This window comes from Heterocephalus glaber, unplaced genomic scaffold (assembly GCF_053883595.1).
Source record: "Heterocephalus glaber isolate CG9 unplaced genomic scaffold, H.glaber_assembly_v1.0 deba00000942, whole genome shotgun sequence".
Taxonomy (NCBI): domain Eukaryota; kingdom Metazoa; phylum Chordata; class Mammalia; order Rodentia; family Bathyergidae; genus Heterocephalus; species Heterocephalus glaber.
Genome location: NW_028258174.1, coordinates 2,783,140 through 2,806,329, shown reverse-complemented (window position 1 = coordinate 2,806,329; position 23,190 = coordinate 2,783,140). Strand labels below are relative to the sequence as shown.

Here is a 23,190-nt window from a genome sequence, read left to right as displayed (position 1 = left end):
CAATCTTTAAGATTGATTAGTAAGAGCAAGAGCTGGGCATGATGGTGCATGCCTGTAATCCCAGCTGTTCCAGAAGCTGAGGCAGGAGGACTGCAAATATTGAGGCCAGTCTGGGCAACTGTCTCAAAATTTTATTTTATTTTATTTTTTGTCTTTTATTTTTTTGGTACTGGGGATCGAACTCAGGACCTTGTGCTTTCGAGGCAGGCACCGGAACCACTGAGCTAAATCCCTGGCCCCTGTCTCAAAATTTTAAAAGGCCTGGGCTGGGGATTTAGCTCCGTGGTTCTGCCTCCTTCCTCGAAAGCACAAGGTCCCAAGTTCAATCCACAGTACCAAAAAAAAATTTTTAAAGGGATAGGGATGTAACTCAGTGGTAAGGTAGGTGTTCTTTAGTTCATTCCTAGTATGAAAAAAAAAAGGTTGCTTAGAGTTAGGGAATAACTGGGTTTTTTGTTGTTTTGTGGAGCTAGGAATTGAACCCAGGGCTTCGCACATGCTAGGCACAAGTGTTCTTCCAGATAGGGTCTTACTAAGTCCAGGCTGGGCTTCAAATTGCAGTTCACCTGCCTCAGCTTCCCAAGTATCTGGAATTACACGTATGCACCACGAAGCCAGGCTCTTTTGCATTTTTACACAGGCCAGTTGGTTGTGTGTAAAATGCAGGTACCTGGGCCAGGGATTTAGCTCAGTGGTTCCACCTCCTGCCTCACAAGCGCACAGTTCAAAATTCTATCCCCGACACCAAAAAAATAACTAAAATGCAGGTGCCTGATAACAAAACATAATGAAATTTTTAATGCTTATGAAATGTTATTGTAATTTCTCTTCATATGTAACGTGGTAATTTAAAACTCAGGATGCCATATAGCAAGACATGATAAGATTTTGAGAGTAATTACAGCATATGATTTTGAGAGTAATTACAATCTTATATACGGTAACATGGACATGAGATAAATAGGTTAATCATTTTATAATTTTATTTACTGCTACTTTTCTCAACTGTTGCTATTCTCCCTGACCCCTACTGCCTGCCTTTTGCTATTGAATTTGCTGTGTGGAAACTGCTTTGTGTTTTAGAGTTTGGGCCCTTGAACTATCTTACACTTACTCCCTAATTCTGGTCTTGAGAAAAATGTTCAATTTTATAGAATCTGATTGAAATTACTCTTAATTCACAGGGTAATTTTATCTGGATGGTGGCACTTTAGAATGCAAGTTTCCCAATTTCCATTTATCATTTTGGTTTGAGAACAGTGTTTAAGACTATTAGGATCCCTTGATTAGTATCTCTGGGCTTTTGAAAATAATTGGCACAGTGTTAATGTTTTTTTTAAGTGTTCTAATGGGTAGGTACAGCAAAGAACACCATAAATGATTAAAGGTTTAGGAAAGCTCAGGGTCTAGAATTATTTTCACATATTAAAAAGAAGGCTGAAAGGGAAATTTAGTCATTATTTATGAAGTTTTTGCTACAGCTTTAATTTTCTGGGGATTTTAAATTAATTAAGATCTGCTATTGTAGAAGACAACTGTTTCAATCAGGAGTAGAAATAAAGATCTTTCTTGAGCTTTGATATGGTCCTGGTTCAAAGAATAAATTTATCATGTACCAGCAGGGCAGGATAAAAATGAAGGTTTCTCTTCCCCTCTATGAAATAGGTATGATAGTAATGCTAGTCAGTGAGATAATACATGAATCTCTTTAGCATAGTGACCTACACATGATACACACTCAAAGGCCAGCTTGTTTTTGGTATTTTGAGACAAAGTCTTGCTATTTATTTCAGGCTGGTCTTGATCTCCTGCCTAAGCCACTTGAGTGCTAGGCATGCACTGCCACACTTGATTTCCCCAGCCCTTTTTTAATTTGAGACAAGGTCTTACTGATCTAATAAGTTGCCCAGGCTAGGCACAAATTTAGCATCCCCCTTGCCTCAGTCTACCACAGTGCTGGGATTTCAGACAAGGACCACTACACCCAGCTTCAGCTCTATTTATGTATTTATTTTTGCTGTTTTGAGACAAGGTCTCACTGTACAGTTCAGATTGGCCTTGAACGTACTATGTAGCTCAGGCTGGCATCTACAGCCATCCTCCAGCCTCAGCCTCCTAAGTGTTAGGATTACAGGCATGCTACCACACCCTACACAGCTCTTTATAAATATTTCCAGAATTAAAGATCACTAGCTGGGTGTGGTAGTGCACACCTATAATCCCAGCACTCAGGAGGCAGAGGGAGGATGATCAGCCTAAACTACATAGCAAGACCCTATCTCAAAAAAAAAAAAAAGAAGTAGAAAATAAAGATACTGACTGCCTGACTAGGGTGGTAGTATGCACCTGTATCCCAGCTACTGGAAAGGCAAGAGGTCACAAGTTCAAGTCTAGCCTGGATAATTTAGTCAGACCCTGTCCCCTGTCTCAAAACAATTTTTTTAAAAAAATAGGACTGGGGCCAGGGATTTAACTCAGTGGTCCCACTGCCTGCCACACAAGCATAAGGACCTGAGTTCAATCCCTGGTACAAAAAAAAAAATAGGACTGGAATGTAATGTAACTCAGTGGTAGAGGGAACTCGGTTCATTCCTCACCACTGAGAAAAAAAGTTATTGATCAACGTTTTCTGTAGTTGAGTCACTAAAATTGTTAGATTTTCTTATCAAGAAACCTACTTGGCATGGGAGTGTCTTCATTGAGGCAAGTGTGGTATAAAAAGAAGCCATCCTGTTTAGTACTTAAATAGCCTTCGTTTTTTGTTTCCTTTTTTGAGACAGTCTCACTCTGTAGTTCATAGTTGCCTTGAACTCACTATGTAGCCCAGGCTGACCCTGAACTCCTGCCTTATCCTCTTGAGTCCTGAGATTACAAGCACGTGCCACCACACTTAGCCAAATAGCCTTTTATTTTTAAAAATTAATTTTATTGGTACATTTTACACGTACATAATGATAACATCCATCATAGTGAATTTACCTGGGCCCCATCTCCTAAAAGCACCTTCAGCCCGGAGCATCAGTTAAACCAGTGATGACTGCTGTCTGACATCCCCAGGATCCAACTCTCCAGAATCTCTAAATCCAGTGAAGACAACAGTTAAGCTTAAACATCACAGTTTGGGAGCCAGGGTTAGATTTGGAGTATTCCGGTCTTAGTTCCAAATTAGTGCACAGCTGCAGTTTAATTAAAAATAGTATGTTAAAACCCTTGCATCTACAGCCTAGTGTTGAGGCACCTTCAAATGTCTAAATCCCTTGAAAGAAATCCCAGTGTTCCATCCTTGAGACGTAGGAATTGATATCAACAGTAGGAGGCACTGAAGAAAAGCAGCTGAAAAGTATTATTAAATTCTATGCTGTGATGAACTCACCTGAAGAAAAAGAGTTGGCTAGTAATACTTACAAAAGGCAAAGCTTTTTTCTGTATATGTAAAAGCTGAAAAGTAGGAAGATCTACAGTCTTGGAGATAAGCAAGCAGAGTAATTTCCTGTTTTACAGATGTACAAGCTGAAGACCTTGTTAGTACTCATCTCTTGTTCCTTGCTCATTCTTTTTTTTTTTTGGTACTGGAATTGAACTTAGGACATTGCTTTTGCCAGGCAGGCACAGTGCCACTGAGCTAAATCCCCAGCCCTGCTCATTCTTGCATTCTTAATTTATGCTACAGTCCCGAACTACTCGTATCTAACAACTAAACTGAATTCTGTTGTATCCAGGCCTTTGCTCATCCTCCTTTCTTTGTTAAGAACAGCTTTCTTTCAGCAGCCTCAGGTGGCTGTGACTACCTATTTTAACAGCACTCTGTCTTCATGTCCCCCTTGCAGAGATTTTGCTGTACTCTGGATTACAGGTACTTCCCATGTGCCTTTAGTAGCCCTACTAGGATTGGGTTTTAGTTTTGGTGGTGGTGGTTTTTGGTCTGGCTTCCTGTAGTTGCTCTGTCTGCCACACTAAGCCCTTAGAGGATAAAGACTTGTCATAATCGTCCTTACTCAACACCTGACATTGCTTGGTTCATAGGAGACACCTATGAATAAATGAAATTTAGGAAAGTTAACTTGCTCACAGCTATTAATGGAAAAACTGAGATTCAAATCTAGATTTTTCTGACCTTCAGAGTGTGTTGTCTTCCACATTCACTGAATATTCAGATTGCTTGAGGAGGTTTTATGACCATTGACATTCTCTTTTTCATTGATAGGATGAGATTTAGACAATAGGAGTTTAAAGAGCAGGCCAAGAAGGGTACCTTGATAATGTAGCCAGAATTTCTCCCGGTGCATACTGTGTTCTCTGTCTCAGTGAGAAATGCAGACCGTATCGAAGTATGAGAAAAACATAGAGCCATAATTTTTGGTAGCTTTGATAAGGTTAAATAAAAAGGATTCTAAAGTAGTAACAATAAATACAGAAAGGAAAAGAAAAACCAGATCCTAATAGTAGAGGGGAAAACCTGTGATATTTCTCAGAAAACTATTTTCAGAGGAGAAGCAATTTACATATTAATTGGAAGCAGGACAACTTCTGCAGTTTTAGTTTAGGAAAAGAGAAATGGCCAGATTTTTTTCTTTTTTTGCAACATCTATTTTTGCATCTGTATAATCATAAAAATTATTAATGAGATGGTATCTCTCCCTCTCTCTGTGTCTCCCTCTCTTTTTTGGTGATACTTGGCATTGGACCTAGGGTCTTCACACTGAGCTACATCCCCAGCCCTTTTTTTTTTGTTTTTTAAGGCGGAGTCTCACTAAGTCTCTAAATTGCCCAGGCCAAGTTCAAACTAGGGATTCTCCTGCATTAGGTGCACAGAATACTTGAATTAAATAAAGCATGTAACACTGTGATTTTAAAGTCTCAAAAATCTAAAAATGTATTTAGTATTTCAGGCAATAAATACATAACTACACACCTTTTCTGAACTTTAAGCAATTATTCAAGGTGCAGGCATAATTTGTTTTTTGTTTCTCTTTGTCCATTTCTTCCAGGTTAGAATTTAAAAATCTAGCGGAACGTGAGAGGCAGGAGTATCACTAGAGAGTTCAAGGCCATGCTGAATTACATGGCCTTCTCCCCCCCAACCCCCAATTTAAAACTCTAGTTTAGAAAAATATGAAATGTAAATATAAAAAATATAAACCAAATGTATAAGGACCTTCCATATAAAGAAAACTCAAGCAGGGTGTGATGGCACACAACTTTGATCCCAACACTATGGAAGGGTGAGGCAGGAGACTCGTGAATTCAAGTACAGCCTTGGGCAACTGTCTCAAAAAATATATTTTTTTTTTCAAAAATTTAAGTACGGGGGAGGGGCTGGAAATGTAGCTCAGTGTGAAGGCCTTGGTTTAGCCAGGGGTAGTGGTGCCCACCTGTAATCCCAGCACGAAGGCCTTAGTTTAATCCTCAGTGCTAAAAAGAAAAAGTTCAAAGATGTCAAAGCTAAGGGAGCAGCATTAAAATTACATAGAATCTGATGAAACTAAGAAAAACTTCATAGGTTGAAATAGGCAATGATCAGGCCAGGGATTTAGCTCAGTGGTTCCGCCGCCTGCCTTGCAAGTGGAAGGACCCAAGTTCAATCCCCGATACAAAAAAAAAAGAAATAGGCAATGATGATTATAGTTAGTCCTTCAGTGGATTACATGTTTAGAAGAAATAAATTCTTGATCTGCCTTAATCTAAAAACTACCTTAATTAAAATAGCTATTAGCCCAATGTGGCTATTTAAATTGAAGTGTTAGACATCTCCCTGTAATGTACTCTGGAAAAAAGGCAGGAGGATTGAAAGTTGGAAGACCTAGCAAGACCATGTCTGAGAATAAAAATAAAATTTTGAAAGGCTGGGCATGCAGCTCAGTGGCAGAGCAAGCACAAGGCCCTGGGTTCACCCTCCAGGACCACAAAAAAAAGGTTTTTAATAGGGTAGAGAGGGGTGTGGCTACATGGTAGCCTGCAAGCTTAACATGTGCAAGGCAATGGGTTCAGTCCCCTGCACCAAAAAAGATGTTCAATTTTATGTACATTTTACCACAATAATAAAAACATAGAAACAAATAATGGGAGGGAGCAATTATTTAACTTGATAGAATCTTTCCCTTTACATTATCAAATCAAGGACAGCAGTTCTTTGCCAAGAATCTTAGTCTTTTCTCTTTTATAAGGTTTTAGGGGTGTTTTCAGGGTGGGAGGGTTTACTGGGGATTGAACAGATAGGAAGTGCTGAGGTACATCCCCAGCCGTCTTTAAAACTTTATTTTGAGGGCCAGGGATTTAGCTCAGTGGTTCCACCGCCTGTCTCACAAGTGCAAGGTCCAAAAAAAAAAAAACTTTATTTTGAGACAGGATCTTGCTAAATTGCCTGGGTTTGGCCTCAAAATTGCAAACCTCTTGTTTAGTGTCCTAAGAGTCTGTTTTACTTGATACTAACAAGGTGCTCCAGCTTTTTTGTGTACTTTAGTTGACAAAATTGTATTTGTAGGGTGCCGTATAAAGGTTTGGTGTATGTGTATATTATATAATGTTCAAATTAGAGTAAGCATGTCTAGCTTCTCAAGCATTTATCATTTATTTGTGGTGAAAATCTTTTCTTCAACATTTTTGAAACATAAAATACATGATCATTTTTTCTGTCATTCTTGACACAGGCTTGCCTTGAACTTGCTGTGTAGCTCAGGCTGGCGTTGAATTGGAACTCAGCCTACCTTCGTCAGCCTCCTGAGTGTACATGACAGGCTACTTACCAGGCATAGCCACTTTATCACCCCTGCTCCAACTTCTTCTACTTGCAGAATATATAATTTTCCATCTTTTAACTTTTAACCTATTTTGATTTTTTAATCCTGAATGTATGTTTTGTAGATGACTATGAGATCTATTCAGCATGACAGTCTCTCCCTTTTGGAGTGGTGATATTGACATTGGCATTGGTTTACTTCTGTCCTTTTTTGTTTTGTTTTGTTTTGTTTTGTTTCTTGGTACATTTTAGTTATACAATATAATGACATTCATCATTGGAAATTTGCACCTTTACATAATCTCTCTTGGTTCTTATTTTTCCCCCTTCCCCTGCCCTCCCTTCAACCCCTCCATCCCTCCCTATTTACAAAGACTTTGTTGCCATTTTCTCATTTTCTCATATTAATTCCATTCCCTTCCGTCCTTTCCCCTACCCCTCCCACTTCCCCTTCCCCTTTGACCCTTTTCTTCCTATTTCATATTATCTATTATATCTTTTAGTCCTTATTTACACTTTCAGTTTCTCACACTAGAGAAACTATTTGGTATTTATACACGTGTGTCCTGTTTATTTCACTTAAGAGTATCGCCTCAATGTGCATTCATTTAGCAGTAAATGTCTCTAATTTTTTATATTTTATGGCTGAGTAGTACTCCATTTTATTAAAAAACACGTTTTCTTTATCCAGTCTCCAGTTGATAGGCAATTAGGCTGTTTCCAAGTTTTAGCTATTACAAATTGTGCTGCTATGAACATGGGTGCACATATATCACTGTGGTATGATTCTTTTAATTCTTTGGGGAAGATACCCAGCAGGGAAATAGCTGGGTCAAACAGGACTTCCTGTTCTAGTTCTTTGAGGTATCTTCATACTGATTTCCACAGTGGTTGCACCAGTGGACACTCCCACCAGGAATGGAGCAGTGTTCCTCTTTCCCCACAGCCCCGCAGCATTTGTTATTGGTAGATTTCTTGATAGCATCCGTTCTGTCTGAAGTAAGGTGCAATCTCAGCTTTGTTTTCATTTCCATCTCTTGAATGACCAGTGATGTTGAACATTTTTTCATATGTTTATTTGCTATTTCTACTTCTTTGTCTGAGAAATGTCTGTTCATTTCAGATGCCCATTTTTAGATTGGGTCTTTAAATTTGGGAGGTCTGATCTTTTTAAGTTCTTTATAGATTTGAGATAGTAGACCTTTGTCTGAGGGACCGCTGGTGAAAATTTTTTCCCACATTGTGGGTTGACTCTTCACATTGCTGGTGGTTTCTCTTGCTGTGCAGAAGCTTTTTAATAAGAAGAGATCCCTTGTGGATTGATTGTGCTAGTTCACAGGCAATGGAGGTTTTGTTCATAAAATCTTTTGCTACACCAGTGTCTTCAAGAGTTCTAACTAACCTCTCTTCCAGCTAATTCAGCATTTCTGTTTTAATGTTTATATCTTTAATCCATTTCGATTTTAGTTTAGTGCATGGTGAGAGATACAGTTCTAGTTTTAATCTTTGGCAAGTTGAAACCCAATTTTTCCAGCACCATTTATTACAGAGGCTATCTTTCCTCCAGTGAGAGTATTTGGCTCCTTTGTTGAAGATGAGATGGCTGAGTGTGTCTGGAGTTGTTTCTGCATCTTCTAATCCGTTCCACTGGTCCTTGGGTCTGTTTCTTTGCCAGTACCATGCTGTTTTATCACAGTAGCTTTGTAGTATAGTTTCGCATTGAGGGTTGTGATACCCCATGCCATGTCTCTGTTGCCTAGAATTGCTTTTGCTATTCTGGGTCTCTTGTTCCAAGTGGATTTTTGGATTGTTTTCTCAAGGTCTGTGAAGTATGCTGGGATTTCAATTGGAATTGCATTGAATCTATATAGCAGTTTTGGAAGTATGGCCATTTTCGTTATGGTGATCCGTCCTACCCAGGAGCAGGGATGTCTTTCCATTTTCTGATGTTGTCTTCAATGTCTCTTTTCAGAGTGCTATAGTGTTCTGAGAAGAGCTCTTTGATTTCTTTTCTTAGGCTGATTCCAAGATATTTCAGGTTTTTGGGGTGCTTTTGTGAAAGGAATTGTTTGCCTTATATCTGTCTCCATGAGTCTGTTGTTCCTGTAGAGGAAAGCTGTTGATTTTGTGTGTTGACTTTGTATCCATCTACTTTTTTGAACTTGGTTATAAAGTCTAGAAGACTTTTGGTGGAGTTCTTGGGGTCTTTATATAGAGTATCATGTCATCTGCAAATAATGACAGTTTGACTTCTTCGTTTCATATCTTTATTCCTTTTATTTCTTTCTCTTGTCTAATTGCTGTGGCTAATGTTTTCAAGACTGTATTGAACAGGAATGGTGATAGTGGACATCCTTGTCTAGTTCCTGATTTTAGTGTGAAGGATTTTAATTTTTGATCATTTAGTATGATACTGGCTGTTGATTTTTCATAGATGGCTTTCATCAGATTGAGGTAGAGACCATCTATTCCAATTTTTGTAGGGTTTTTATCATAAATGCATGTTGGATTTTGTCGAATGCTTTTCCTGCATCTATTGAGATGATCGTATGGTTTTTTGTCCTTGGCTCTATTGATATAGTGTAATTACATTGATTGATTTGTGTATGTTGAGCCATCCCTACATCCCTGGGATGAATCCCACTTGCTCAGGTTGTATGATCTTCTTGATGATCTTCTGGATTCTATTTTCCAGTATCTTATTAAGGATTTTTGCATCTGTGTTCATGGCCAGCCTGTAGTTCTCTTTTTCAGTTGGATCTTTCTCTGCTTTGGGGATCAAGGTGATGCTTGCTTCCAGAAATGAATTCAGGAGTATTGTTTCCTTTTCAATTTCATTGAAGAGTTTAAACAGGAGTGGCAGTAGTTCCTTTCTAAATGTCTTGTAGAATTCAGCAGTGAAGCCATCAGGACCCAGGCATTTCTTAGTTGGTAAGTTTTTAATTACGTTTTCAATTTCATTGATTGATATTGTGTTGTTTAGAGTTTTTAGGTCTTCTTTGTTCAACTTTGGTAGTTCATACTTATATAGAAATCTGTCCATTTCTTCTTTGTTTTCCATCTTATTGTCGTATAGGTTCTTGAAGTAGGTTGATGATCCTCTGGATTTCTGCTGGGTCTGTTGTAATTTCACCCTTTTCATTCCTAATTGCATGGATTTGGACCTTTTCTTCCCTTTTTCTGATAAGGTTGGCTAAGGGTTTGTTAATTTTGTTTATTCATTTGAAGAACCAACTCTTGGCTTCATTGAATTTTTTTTTGGATTGTTCTCTTAGTTTCCATTGCATTGATTTCTGCTCTGATCTTTATAATTTCCTCCTGTGTATGAGCTTTGGGTTTGTCCTGCTCTTCTTTTTCTAGAAGCTTGCGGTTCAGCATCAGGTTGTTTAATTGGGCATGTTCTGTTTTCCCAATATGAGTATTCACTGGTATGAATTTCCCTCGTTAGACTGCTTTCATTGTATCCCATAGATTCCAGTATGTTGTATTATTGTCATTTAATTGAAGGAACTATCTGATTTCTTCCTTAATTTCCTCTGTGACCCATTGGTTATTCAGAGTGTGTTGTTCAATTTCTATGTGTTTATGAAATTTTTGCAGTTTCTTTTGTTATTGATCTCCAGTTTCATCGCACTATGGTCTGATATACAGAGGATAACATCAGTTCCTTTGCACTTAAACATGTTCTGTGAGTGAGTATGTGGTCTATTTTGGAGAACCACCCGTGTGCAGCTGAAAAGAATGTGTATTCTGATTTTGTGGGGTGGAACACTCTGTAAACATCTGTTGAGTTCATTTGTTCAAGAGTTCGATTGAGTTCCAGTATTTCATTACTTATTTTTTGTCTAGTTGATCTGTCTATTTGTGACAGTGGGGTATTGAGGTCCCCCACTATTATTGAATTAGTGCATATATGACTTTTCATGTCTGTTAGCGTTTGTTTTATATAGTCGGGCACACTAGCTTTTGGTGCATAGATGTTTGTGATTGTCCTCTCTTACTCTTGGATTGTTCCCTTTACAAGGATGTAGTGTCCTTCTTTGTCTGTCTTAATCAGTGTTGGTTTGACATCCACTTGACCTGCAAAGAGGATGGCGGCTACTGCTTTTTTTTGGGTTCCTGTCGCATGGAGTATTGATTTCCACCCTTTTAACTTTCAGTCTTTGAGTTTCTTTTTGAGGTGTGTTTCTTGTATGCAGCTTGTTGACCCATTCTGCCAGTCTGTTTCTTTTCATTGGTGAATTGAGACCATTAGTATTGATGGTTATAACTGAAACGTATTGACGTATCATTGTCATGACTTTTTCTTTTTGTTGGATTCTCCCCCTTTGCATTTAATTTCTTGTTGCACCCGACAGATTCATTCTGCTGGGCTTCCTGGGGTTGTGATACTTGTTGTCTTTCCGTAGATATTGTCTAAAATTTTTTAGAGTGCCGGTTTGGTATTCATGAAGTTCCTAAGGTGCTCTTTGTTATGAAAGTATCTTATTTCTCCATCAGTTTTGAAAGATAGTTTTGCAGGGTACATCAATCTGGGTTGGAGGCTGTTTTCCTTTAGGGCTTGAAATACGTCACTGCAAGCTCTTCTTGCCTTGAGGGTTTGTGTTGAGAAATCTGCTGTGATTCTGATGGGCTTTCCTTTGTATGTGATTTGTTTCTTTTCTCTAACTGCTTGTACAATTTTGTTATTCTGTTGGGTTTCTATAATCTTAACTATTATATGCCTATGTGTAGACTTTTTTTGATCAAGGCTATTTGGAGTCCTATATGCCTCCCTTATCTGTATGTCAGGTTCTTTTCCCCTGCTTGGGAAGTTTTCGGCCATGACTTCTGTGAACAGTTTTTTTATGTCATCTGCACTCTCTCTTTTCTTCATTGACTCCGGTCAGTCTTCTGTTCTTCTTTGCATTGTCTAGCAGCTGCTGGGTTGATTTCTCGTGGTCCCTTACAATTTTGAAGCAATTTTTCTTTTCCTGGTCACTAATTGCAATCTTATCTTTTGTATCTGAAATTCTGTCCTCACATTGACTCATTCTGCTGTGTAGACTTCCAGTGGAGTTTTTAATCTCCTGGAAATCTGTTTGCATCTGTTTTATGGATTCCATTTGTTTCCTGTGTTGGGATTCCATCATGTTCCTTAACGCCTGTCTAGATTTACTTCTTTTTTTTTTTTTTTTTTGGTACTGGGGATCGAACTCGGGTCCTTGCGCTTTCGAGGCAGGTGGTGGAACCACTAAGCTAAATCCCTGGCTCCTGGCTAGATTTATTAATCATGTCTTGCACTATGAGCGCAATCTCTGCTGTGATCTGAGAAATTATTTCTGATTTCATTTTTTCCAGATTGTCTTTTGTTGCCAGTTGAGGTCATCCAGTTGGTTGAGTATCAGAGTGTTCCATCTCATTTCCCTTTGAGGTTGCTGTAGGTGATCTGGAAGTCTGGTTTTGAGACTTGTTCACATGTCTTCTCATTTCGACTGGGGGTGGGGAGGTTGGGCATTGGGGTATGTGCTTCTGGCACTTCCTCTGCACTGGGAGCCATGCCAGGGTGGCCCAGAAGCCTCATCCTCTCCCAGTCCTTTTTGGTTTTGTTGGGTTTTTCTACCGTACTTTTTTTTTGATTGATTGATTGATACTGGGGGTCGAACTCAGATCCTTTCGCTTGCACAGCAAGCGCAGCGAAACCACTGAGCTAAATCCCCGGCCCTTTCTTCTGTATTTTACATCTGTCTTTTTGATGCTTATTAGCTATATTTTAAGTTTTTCTATGTTACCTCTTAACTGCCTTTTGTGTTGGTTAGGTATTTTCTAGTGTACCATTTTAATTGCTAGTGCAGTATTTGATCTAGGAATTATCGTATACCTCAGTTTTTTGCCATGTAATTCACATTAATACTAAATTCCAATAAAATATTCTAGCATACCTTCCTTACTCTCCTTTTCTTTGTGTTATGACTATAATGAATATTATATCTTTATATCTTCTAAAGTCAATAATAGAATTCTATAATTATTTTATGTAGTTGTCTTTTTGATCAGCAAACAAAAATAAAAGGAAACATATAATTCCAGTCCTATATATACCTATGTAATTACCTTTACTGTTGTTTATTTCTTCACATAAACTGGGGATGTAGCTTGTTGGTAGAGCACTTGATTTGCATGTGCGAGGGCCTAGGTTCAATCCCCAGCCCTGGAAAAAAATTGCCACAACTGTAGCACCTTAAATACTGTCAGATTTTATTTTATCAGTTCCTATAAATCAGAAGTCTAGATATGGCTTAGCTATATCCTTTGCTCAGGGTTTTACAAAACCTATAATCAAGGGGTTTACTAAGAGTGTGGTTTTGTCTGAGGGTTCTCTTCCTGGCTTACATTGTTATTGGCAGAATTTCTGCAGCTGGCCTGGCATAGTGGCACATGCCTGTAATTCAGCACTGGAAGGGTAAGGCAAGCGGACTGCAAATTCAAGCCCCATTCTAGCAATTTAGTGACTCTGGATGACCCTGTCTCAAAATTAAAAGGTGAAGGGATTGGGGATATAGTTTTTTGGATATGACCTGGGTTCAATCCTTGGTACTTACTGCAAAAAAACTTTTTTTCTTACAGCTGTTGAACTTCTAGCAGCTTTCCCATTCAAGGGCACTGGGGAAAGCTTTTGATCTCAGGAAACTAATGCCTTGGGGGGGGGCGGTTGAGACAGTGTCTTGATTCATAGTTCAGGCTGGCCTTGAACTCATTTTGTAGCCTAGGCTGACATCAACAGTCTTGCTCCAGCCTCTGGAGTTCTGGGGTTACAGGCATGCTCCACCTCAGCCAGTTTAAAGCCTTCTTTTAAGAAGTTCACCTAGAAAAATCTCTTTCGATGAACTCATACTGAATTAGGGTCCTTAATTGTATCAGTAAAATGCCTTTACCTTTGCCAGATAGTCTAATTTAACCATGAAAGAGATATCCATCATCTTCATAGGCTCACCTACACTCAAGAGGATATGTGCACAGTGAGGTGGGAGTCTTGGGGAACTGTCTCAGAATGCCACCTACCACACTAGTTATGAAATTCTTCATTAATTTTCTTTTCTTCAAGTACTTTAAATCTGTTACTGCTTCCTGGTGGTTTGGGTGTTTTGGGTGAGAATTCAACTGTTAATCTTAACTGTGTATCCCCTGTTAATGATGAGCTGTTTTTCTCTTCCTACTACTTTGCTTGTCTTTAGCTTTCAGGAGTTTTACTTGGTGTTTGTTAGGTTTGGATTTTTGTATTTATCTTACTTGGATTTCTTTGAACTTCTGTTTTGTGTAGATTAAAGGCTTTAGTGAAAGTTGGGGGGAATTTCCAGTCATTACTGTTTCTTGTTTTGACTCCTGGGCTAGGGTGTCAGTGGTAGAGCACTTGAGTGGCATGCACAAAGCCCTGGTTTTGATTTCCTAGCACTGAAACAAATTGCAGATGCTCAGTGTAGGACTGTGTTTATAGACTTGATGGTGTCCTACAGATTTTGGGAGCTGTGTTCATTCTTCATTCATTTTTCCTTCTGTTCTTAAGAATGGACAGTTTCTGTTAGCCTGTCTTCACACATGCTGATTCTTTTTTTTTTTCCTTCTGGTACTGGGGATCGAATTTGGGTCCTTGCGCTTGCAAGGCAGGTGGCGGAACCACTGAGCTAAATCCCCAGCCCAATGCTGATTCTTTTGTCTGCTGCTCCATATTTGCTATTGAACTCCTTTGGTGAATTTTTTTTTCCATTATAAATACTTTTCAAGGGCCAGGGATTTAGCTCAATGGTTCCACTGCCTGCCTTGCAAGCACAAGGACCCAAGTTCGAGCCCCAATACCTAAATAAATAAATAAATAAATACTTTTCAACACCAGGATTCCAATTTGGTGGTTCTTATATTTTTGTGGTGCTGGAGATTGAAATTTTGGTAGTTCTTTATAATCTGTTTCTTGAGATTCTCTTTTCATTGAATCATTGTCATGTTATTTTTAAAAATATTTAATGAATTTAGGGCTGGTCTTATTAGGCCTCTTTAGCTGCACTGGAATTGTATACAACTTTATTTGTGGTGATAGGGATCAGACCCAGGGTTGCACATGCCAGCTGCATCCTCAGCCTCATATTTTTAATTCTTTTTTTTTTTTCACCTCTGTATCAGGGATGGAACTCGGGACCTTGCGCTTTGAAGGCAGGCACCCTACCACTGAGCTAAATCCCTGGCCTTCATACTTTTAATTCTTTAATCAGAGTTTCTCTTTGTTCTTTGAACATATTTATGATATATCTTACAATTGTTGTTAAAATGAAAGTTAGTTATTACTAACTTTCTCCAGGTCTGTAATGTGAAGCTGATGTGTATCTGATCAGTTTTTGTGTTTTGTTTTTCAATCTAAAACAGTTTGACTTCCTGGGTGAGCTTAGTTTAGTGGCTAAATACCTTAAGCCAATAAAGCCGCTCTACCTTTTTTGGTACTGGGGATCGAACTCAGGACCTTGCGCTTGCAAGCCAGGCACCAGAACCACTGAGCTAAATCCCCAGCCCCTCTACCTTTTGCTAATGGATCAGTGTATGTTGTAGAATACATTCAAAGTTCAGGCATTTTACAAGTTTACCTTAGTTTATACTTTGTGCTATTCTCATTTCTGTAGCTTATCCCTTATCTGTGAAAGGTCTCACATTCCACCATAGATATGTAGATAACTAGGGCATCTTCCAGGTTTTTGAGCTTATTTACCACCCTTACACAAAAACACAGCTTTTTGAGCTACCAGAGATGAGACTACCAGAGATACCGGTAAATAGGTCCTCTCGGGACTCATGCTGGCTGAAATCTCGCAAGTCTGGTTGGTTCATTGCTTGCCCCTCAGTATTGCTGTTGGCTTGCTGCAATGTTGGCCTTTCCCAGTAGCTTGGAAACAAGATGACTTTTCTTTTAGTTTGTAAAATATTAGTATGTAAAATATTTTTACTTCTTTTTAAAAACAAATGTTAATAGTCAGTGCATAGTCACATCTTAAAACACAACTCAAGGTCAGGGGTTTAGCTCAGTGGCACTATGCCTGCCTCAAGTGCAAGATCCTGAGTTCGATCCCTGGTACCAGAAAAAAAAATAACACAACTCAGTTTAGTGAAAACAGGCATTCAGTGCATGTCAGCAGCAGAAGCTGCTTATTACCAACAGTTTTAATCATTTTAATCACTTTATGAAGTCATATACCTATAAAAATAAGCACTAGACAGACTTTAAAGTTAGTAAGTGACACACATAATTGTAAATAATCAGATTTAAAATAGGATTTTGCGTATATTTTACTACTAAGAATTTTCACACGAAGTAGACAAAATACAAATCCCAAACTTGTAGGGTATTGAGGTAATACGCATTTTCTCTGAATGGTGGCATATCTAATCTCAGTAACATATCTGAAGCATTAAGTTGTACATTTTAGAAGGATTGGTCCTGTTGTGTTTCATTTAATTCCTCTGCATTTATAGTATTGACAGATGTATTCCATAGATTGTCTAGAATGGCTTTGTTTAATCCCTTTGTCCATTCCTTTTGTTCCTCTCCAGTATTAACCTCTTCATCTATCTGTACCCTGGGTGTGTTCATTAATGTGTCATTATTGCTAACAAAATCTTCATATAAAATAGGGAGATCAAGTCAAATTTGTTTTAAACAGGTCTGAACTTTTTTTATTTCTCAGATATTCAACTCTGTCAATAAAACCCTCAAATTGCAGTTTGGGGAATATTCTGTGTGCCCAGTGCTCCATGTGTCTGATTAGCGTCTTCAGGTCTTCAGCCTTGTGATCTTTGCCTTTGAATTTTGCCTCATCAAACACATCCCTTAAGGCCAGAAGTCCCCTCAGAAATTGAACTCTGGGCACCTTTTTACCTATTCTCTTTGGAGGTAAGGGACAGGTTCTCTGCTGTCTCTTCCTCAGGTGCAGCTCCTGCACCTTCTCTCTGGAGAGGCTGGAGGTGGGAGAGGAGGTAGAGTTTCATCTTCTCCATGTGTTCAGAATCCGGTGGGTCAACCAGCCATTCTCTGTAGGGCCAGCATCTCCTCTGGTTTTCTCCCTTTTAGGACATGCCTCCTGAGTTTTTTGCAGGTTCATCTTCTCACCTCACACAGACTGCAACAGCCACAGCACAACGCTTAACGAGGCTGTCAGACCACAGAAAAAATGTGTATGAGGGGGTGGGGCGTGTGATTAAACTCAGACCCTTTTTACTGAGTTGTATCCTAAGTCATTTTATTTTATTTTATCTCTAAGACAGTCTTACTAAATTGCTCATTCTGGGTTTAACTTTGGGATCTTCATGCCTCAGCCTTCCAGAGTACTGGGATTACAGGCGAGGTCCATGTTTTGAACAGTACACTTACAATATGTGCTGGTTTTTATACTTTGGCCCACCCTGGTAGAACTAGGAGTGACGGCTCTAGTGGGACAAGGTGGTGATAGTAGTAGTTGGTGGTCCTGGGCCGAAATACCAGGCAGACTAGCACTCTTCTTACCTGAGGGTGAGTGGCCTGCCTGCCTTCCTGCCTTCCTTAGTGTCTTGCTATATAGTTCATGCTATCCTTGAACTCACTAGCCTAGGCTAGCCTTGAACTTGTGGCAGTCCTCCTGCCTCAGCCTTCCAAGTGCTGGGACTGTAGGTGTGTGCAGTCATACCTAGCCTCAAATCATTTTTCTTGAGCAAATGTTTTTCATTTATTAGTTTTGTAGGAGAAGCTTTACTGAGTTTCTCATTCCACCATTCTAGCAGTTCTTGCCCATATCTCTTTATTTTTATTTATTTATTGTGTAGTGCTGGAGCTTGAACACAAGGCCTCATGCATGGTAGACTACCATTGAGCTATACCACGGCCCACCTTTCTACATTATACCTTTCTTTTAGGTTCCATAATTTTGAAAAATATCATCTTATTCATGCTTTCAATATTAATGTATGTGTTACATGTATATTTGCTATTTATTTTTTAAAACAGTCTCACTATGTAGTTCACACTGGTCTTGAACTCACTAGCCCAGGCTGGCCTCGAACTTGCAGAGATCCTCTTGCCTCAGCCTCCCGAGTGCTGGGATTACAGCCATGCACCACCACACCCAGCTTCCTAGATATTTTTTAAAAACTTTTAAACCAAACCTAGCCCCTTGTACATAATACTTGTGCTGAGATATTTAGGAAATGCTTTTTCACTGAATTTTTAAAGCTTTATATAACACCTGCTTTGGATCAGCTACTATAATCATGTGCTTTAAGAGCATAGACTTTAAAGTAAGATGGGCAAAAATTCTCTCTCTGCCTAAGCAAGTTGTTTTTTTGGTTCTGGGGATCAAACTCAAACTTAGGACCTTGTGCTTGCAAGGCAGGTGCAGTGCCACTGAGCTAAATCCCTGTCCCATGAGCAGGTTTCTTTACTCCTGTCTTTGGATTTCTTTGGCCATAAAATGGAACTTCAGAGCATTAAATGTGACATAATAGAACTTGTCCCATATTAAGTAACCAATTAGTGATAATGTGTGAATAATAGTTCTTATTTAATTATTGAAGCTTTGTGTTTGTTTTTGAGACAGGGTCTTACCTCTGTAGTTCAGGCTGTCCTTGAGCTCACTGTGTAGTCCAGGCCCTCCTGGAACTTGAAACAATCCTTCTGCCTCAGCCTCCGGAGTGCTGCGATTGCAGACATGCACCACCATGCCCAGCTTATTTAATTATGGAAGTAATTTGGAGTATCATCATTTAAAGACTGGTGGTTGTTTCTCAGTGGTGCAGTACATACTTTGTGAGTACAAGGCTCTGGATCAATCGCCAGCTTGCACACACACACAGAAAGATCATAAAACTCAGCAAAGGAAACCAACTTGACATTAATGAATTCCAAAGAGAGACTTGAACCTCCAGGTCTGTTTTGATTGTCTTCTAGAACAGATTAAGCTTGTAGACATTCTGTGAATCAGAAATGGTGTCACAAATTTGTGATTAGCTTCTATGCTAAATCTACATCATGGTACAAAGCAAATACTGAAATATATTTTTTTTCACTTTGCATTTTTTTCTTAGCAGTGCAGCATGTCTGGAACTTCTACCACATAAGTGATAGTTTAAACCTTGATTGTCTTCCTAAAATTCAATTTCAGTGAATCTCTCCTTGAATTTCTTAGGTATGTAGTAAAAACAGACTTTAATTTTTTAATCCACAAAGCTGAGCATTGAAACTTGAATTTGAGACACAGGGTCTCTAAAATTTCCCAGTTTAGCCTCAAACTTGTTCTGCCTCAACCTTGAAGTAGCTGGGATTGCAGGTATGCACCACTACTCCCAGCTGAACACATAATGGTGTAAACAGCCATAAATTGTATACTTAGATAAATTTTCTGATAGCTTTAAAAGCCTCTGAGCCCAAAGATTATGCATGCCTGGGCCGGGGATTTAGCTCTGGTTCTGCTGCACCACCTGCCTCGCAAGCACAAGGTCCCCGAGTTCGATCCCAGGTACCAAAAGAAAAAAAGATTACGTATGCCTGTCTTTATCATAACATACTTCCAAAATTATATACTGTTTTACAGAAACTTCCCCATCAATATTCCTATATCCTTGATTTCTTTCTTCTTAGCCTGGCTTGTCCTCCTTTGTATTGCGGCACATATTCTTCTTTTGGTATCCTGTTAGACTTTTTACCTATGTTACAGAGTTGGCTAAGACAAGGACCACATCCGTGTAATTTGTATTTTTCATAGTGTAATGTTCATAGTAGATTTTTAATGCTTTTGTGTTGTTAACTTACTAGCATTCCAAGTACTGTAATGTCAGCCTAATGGCTTATGAGAATTCTACTTAATATTTATGAATGTCATGACTTAAAATATCTTATTTACCATACTTCCAAGCAAGGTTTGGGAGCTAGAGGTAAAGAATCTGGAATGATTTCCTTTTTAAATAAACTTTGTAACTCAGGAGAGGGCAAAGAGTATAAAGTGTGGGGAGAAAGGAAACTAGAGAAGTACTCAGAAATGAACATGATTTTTGAGAAAAAGAATCTGAATATCCTTTTGTCTAGCCCCACCTCAAACATCACCTAATTTTTAAAGAGGGTATACTGGCCAAAAAGTAATGTTTTATATTTATGTGTATGTGTGTGCATGTGTGTATTGCGGTACCAGAGCTTGAACCCAGGGCCTTCATACTAAGCTAAATCCTCAGCCCTTTTTATCTTTTTTTTTTTTTTTTTTTTTTTTTTTGGTACCAGGGATCAAACGGTCCTTGCATGGTCCCTGCTGTAGGGGTCCTTGCGCTTGTAGGCGGCTAAACCACTGAGCTAAATCCCTGGCCCAGCCCTTTTTATCTTTTGAGACAGGGTGTTGCTAAATTGCTCAGGCTGAGCTTAGACTTGCAGCATCCTGCATTAGCTTCCCAGAGTGCTGGGATTATAGGTGTGTACCACTACCTGCTTACCACTACCTTATCAGAAAATAAGTTATTTCATTTGCTTGTTCTGTTTTTGTTTTGTAGTGCTGGGAATCAAACCTGCGGCCTCACACAGGCTAGGCAAGTGTTTTACCACTGACTTATAGCCATAGTCCACTGACTTATTTTACACTTGATCTTAGCCAAAAGGCTGAGAAGCGATGACCTAATTATTTTATATTACAATCTTCAGTGGCAGGTTGCAGTTCCTTAAATAATCTAATAAAAGATTTTTATATGAGAGATTTGAGTACTGACAGACCAGACTACTAGAACAGTTAATCATATGTGCGTGTGTCTGTGTGTGGTACTGGGGATTGAACCTAAGGCCTTCACATTGAGCCACATCCCAAACCTTTTTCAGTTTTGATCTTGAGACAAGGTTTTTTTAAATTGCCCAACCTGGCCTTGAACTTGTGATCTTCCTGCCTATAGTGCTGAGATTACTAGCATGTGTGTCACCATGCCCAGCTATTACAATCTTTATAGGGCTTTATGAAAGTATGGTACTGCTGTTTATCTGGATTTAAAGTATGCATGTGTAGTGTTTCACTATCATTGTCTAGTTGCTTTTATTATAGGCATTCAGACTAAATGAGAAGGAAATCTATTCATATATGTAACACTCATGTCTTGGAGAATTAAGACTCATTAGAAATGTCCTTTTGGGGCTGAGGATTTAGCTCAGAAATATCCTTTTATTTTTTATAGTTTTCCAGGTAACTCTTGCTTCAAAGAAATAGTTCAATAGATTCCATATATTAGATTATGCAATATTTTTCTTTCTTTTTTTTTTTTTTTTTTTTTTTTTTTTTTTTTTTTTGGTACTGGGGATCGAACTTGGGTCCTTGTGCTTGTAAGGCAGGCAACGGAACCACTGGGCTAAATCCCCAGCCCAATGCAATATTTTTCTGTGTCTGGTTTCACTTAGCCTAATAATGTCTTTCAAGTCCATCTCTGACGTACAGATAGCAGGATCTCCACCTCTTTAAAACCTTCATTGTGTGTATATATTCATTTCTTCATCCATTGATGGATACCTAGATTTTTCTGTATCTTGGTTACTCTGCATAATGCTGCAATGGACAATGGAAATGCAGCTGTCTTTACAAGATGGAGATTTTATTTTCTTTGATTATACTGTATGTTCAAAAGAGAGATGTCTGGGTAATGCATGAATTTTTTTTTCTTTAGGAACCTCTACTATTTTTAATTTTTTATTATTAGGGGTTTTTGGGTTTTTTTGGGTGTTAGAGATCAAACTCAGGACCTTGCACTTGCGAGGCAGGTGGCAGAACCACTGAGCTAAATCCCCGGCCCTCTACTGTTCTTTTGATTTTTTTTTTTTTGTTTTTGGTACTGGGGATCGAACTTGGGTCCTTGGGCTTTCGAGGCAGGCAGAGGAACCACTGAGCTAAATCCCCAGCCCCCCTTTACTGTTTTTAATAGTTGCCCAAGTCTACATTTCCACCAACAGCATACAGGAGTTCCCTTAACAATCTCCCTGACAAGTTGTCTCTCATCTTTTTGATGATTGCTGTCCTAAAAGGTGTGAAGTCATATATTACAGTGGTTTTGATTTGCATGTCCCTGATGACTAGTGATGTTAAGCACCTTTTCATATATGTGTAGCTTTTTTTTTTTACGTGTAGCTCATTTTTATGTCATCTTAGGAGAAGTTTCTATTCAAGCCCTTTGTCCCCCCTGCATACTGGGGGGCCCTTTTACATTCAAGGCAAGCACTCTACCACTGAACTACAACCCTGCACTTTATAAATTTTATTTTGTGAATGAGATTCACTAAGTAGCCCAGGCTGGCCTTGAACTTGGGATCCTCTTGCCTCGGTTCCCAAGTATCTGGGACTCCAGGCATGTCCCACCACCACAACTGGTCTATTTTGCATTTTTAAATCTAGTTATATATATTCTCACTATTGAGTTGTAGAAGTTCTTTATAAATCTTGGGCATTAACCCCTTGTCTTAGTTACTTTTCTCTCATTGTTGAGAAGAAACACCCAACACACAAAGTTAAAGGAGGAAAGGTTTATTTAGCTCACAATTTGTAGAGGTTTCAGTCCATAATCGGCTGGCTCCAAAGTAGGATGGGATGGCAGTCAGGCAGAAGGTAGCAAAAGCAACAAGGGGCCCTAACATGGCTTTCTGCCCTTATCCTTATCCAGACTACTTAGGGCGGGTAACACTCACACCCTTAATCCTAGTATCCTTGAGCCTTCCAGTGCACCATGAATCCCAGCATCACACACTGTAGATCCAGCCACCTCTGAAAAAGCCCCCCCCACACATTTATGACTGCATGAGGCTCTGGGGGGACATCTAGACACAAGGCATAGCACCCTTTATGTGATATATGGCTTGCAAATTCTTTTTCCCAATCTGTAGGTTGCCTTTTTACTTTGTTGATTGTTTCTTTTACTGTGTAAAACTTTTTTTTTTTGTACTGGAGATCTCTGCTTGCAAGACAGGCAGTGCCACCACTGAGCTAAATCCCCGGCCCTGTGTAAAACTTTTTAATTTGATGTAGTTCCAGTTACCTTTGCTTTTTTTGTTTTTTAGTACCCAGGACGGGACCTTGGACTTGCGAGGCAGGCTAAATCCCCTGCCCTTCTTTGCTTTTGTAACCCAAGCTTTTGGTGTGATAGTGAAGAAAAAATCACTGTGAAGACCAGTGTCAAGCTTTCCTTTAGGTTTTCTTTTTGGTTTTTTGAGATAGGGTCTTGCTCTGTGATTCAGATTAGCCTTGAACTCGTTGTGTAGCCCAGGCTGGCCTCACAGCAACCCTCCTGCCTCAGCCTCCTGAGTCCTGGGATTACAGGTGTACGTCACCACCACACCTGGCTCTCCTTATGCATAGTAGGATTGAATAGAGCTACTACTATTTTTACACTGGTTTCCACATCATAGTTTTACTTATAATGACTTTGTGTCCAATACGCAGTACAATATCCTCATAGTATTA

At 39.1% G+C, this 23,190-nt stretch overlaps 1 protein-coding gene and 1 pseudogene across 1 annotated transcript in view; one reads left to right on the top strand and one right to left on the bottom strand.

Moving 5' to 3' along the window:
- Positions 1-23,190, top strand: part of Snx3 (sorting nexin 3) — a 38,147-nt gene that overhangs the window by 2,668 nt on the left and 12,289 nt on the right. The window lies entirely within an intron of this gene.
- LOC147828700 (TIMELESS-interacting protein pseudogene) lies at positions 16,170-20,323 on the bottom strand (annotated as a pseudogene).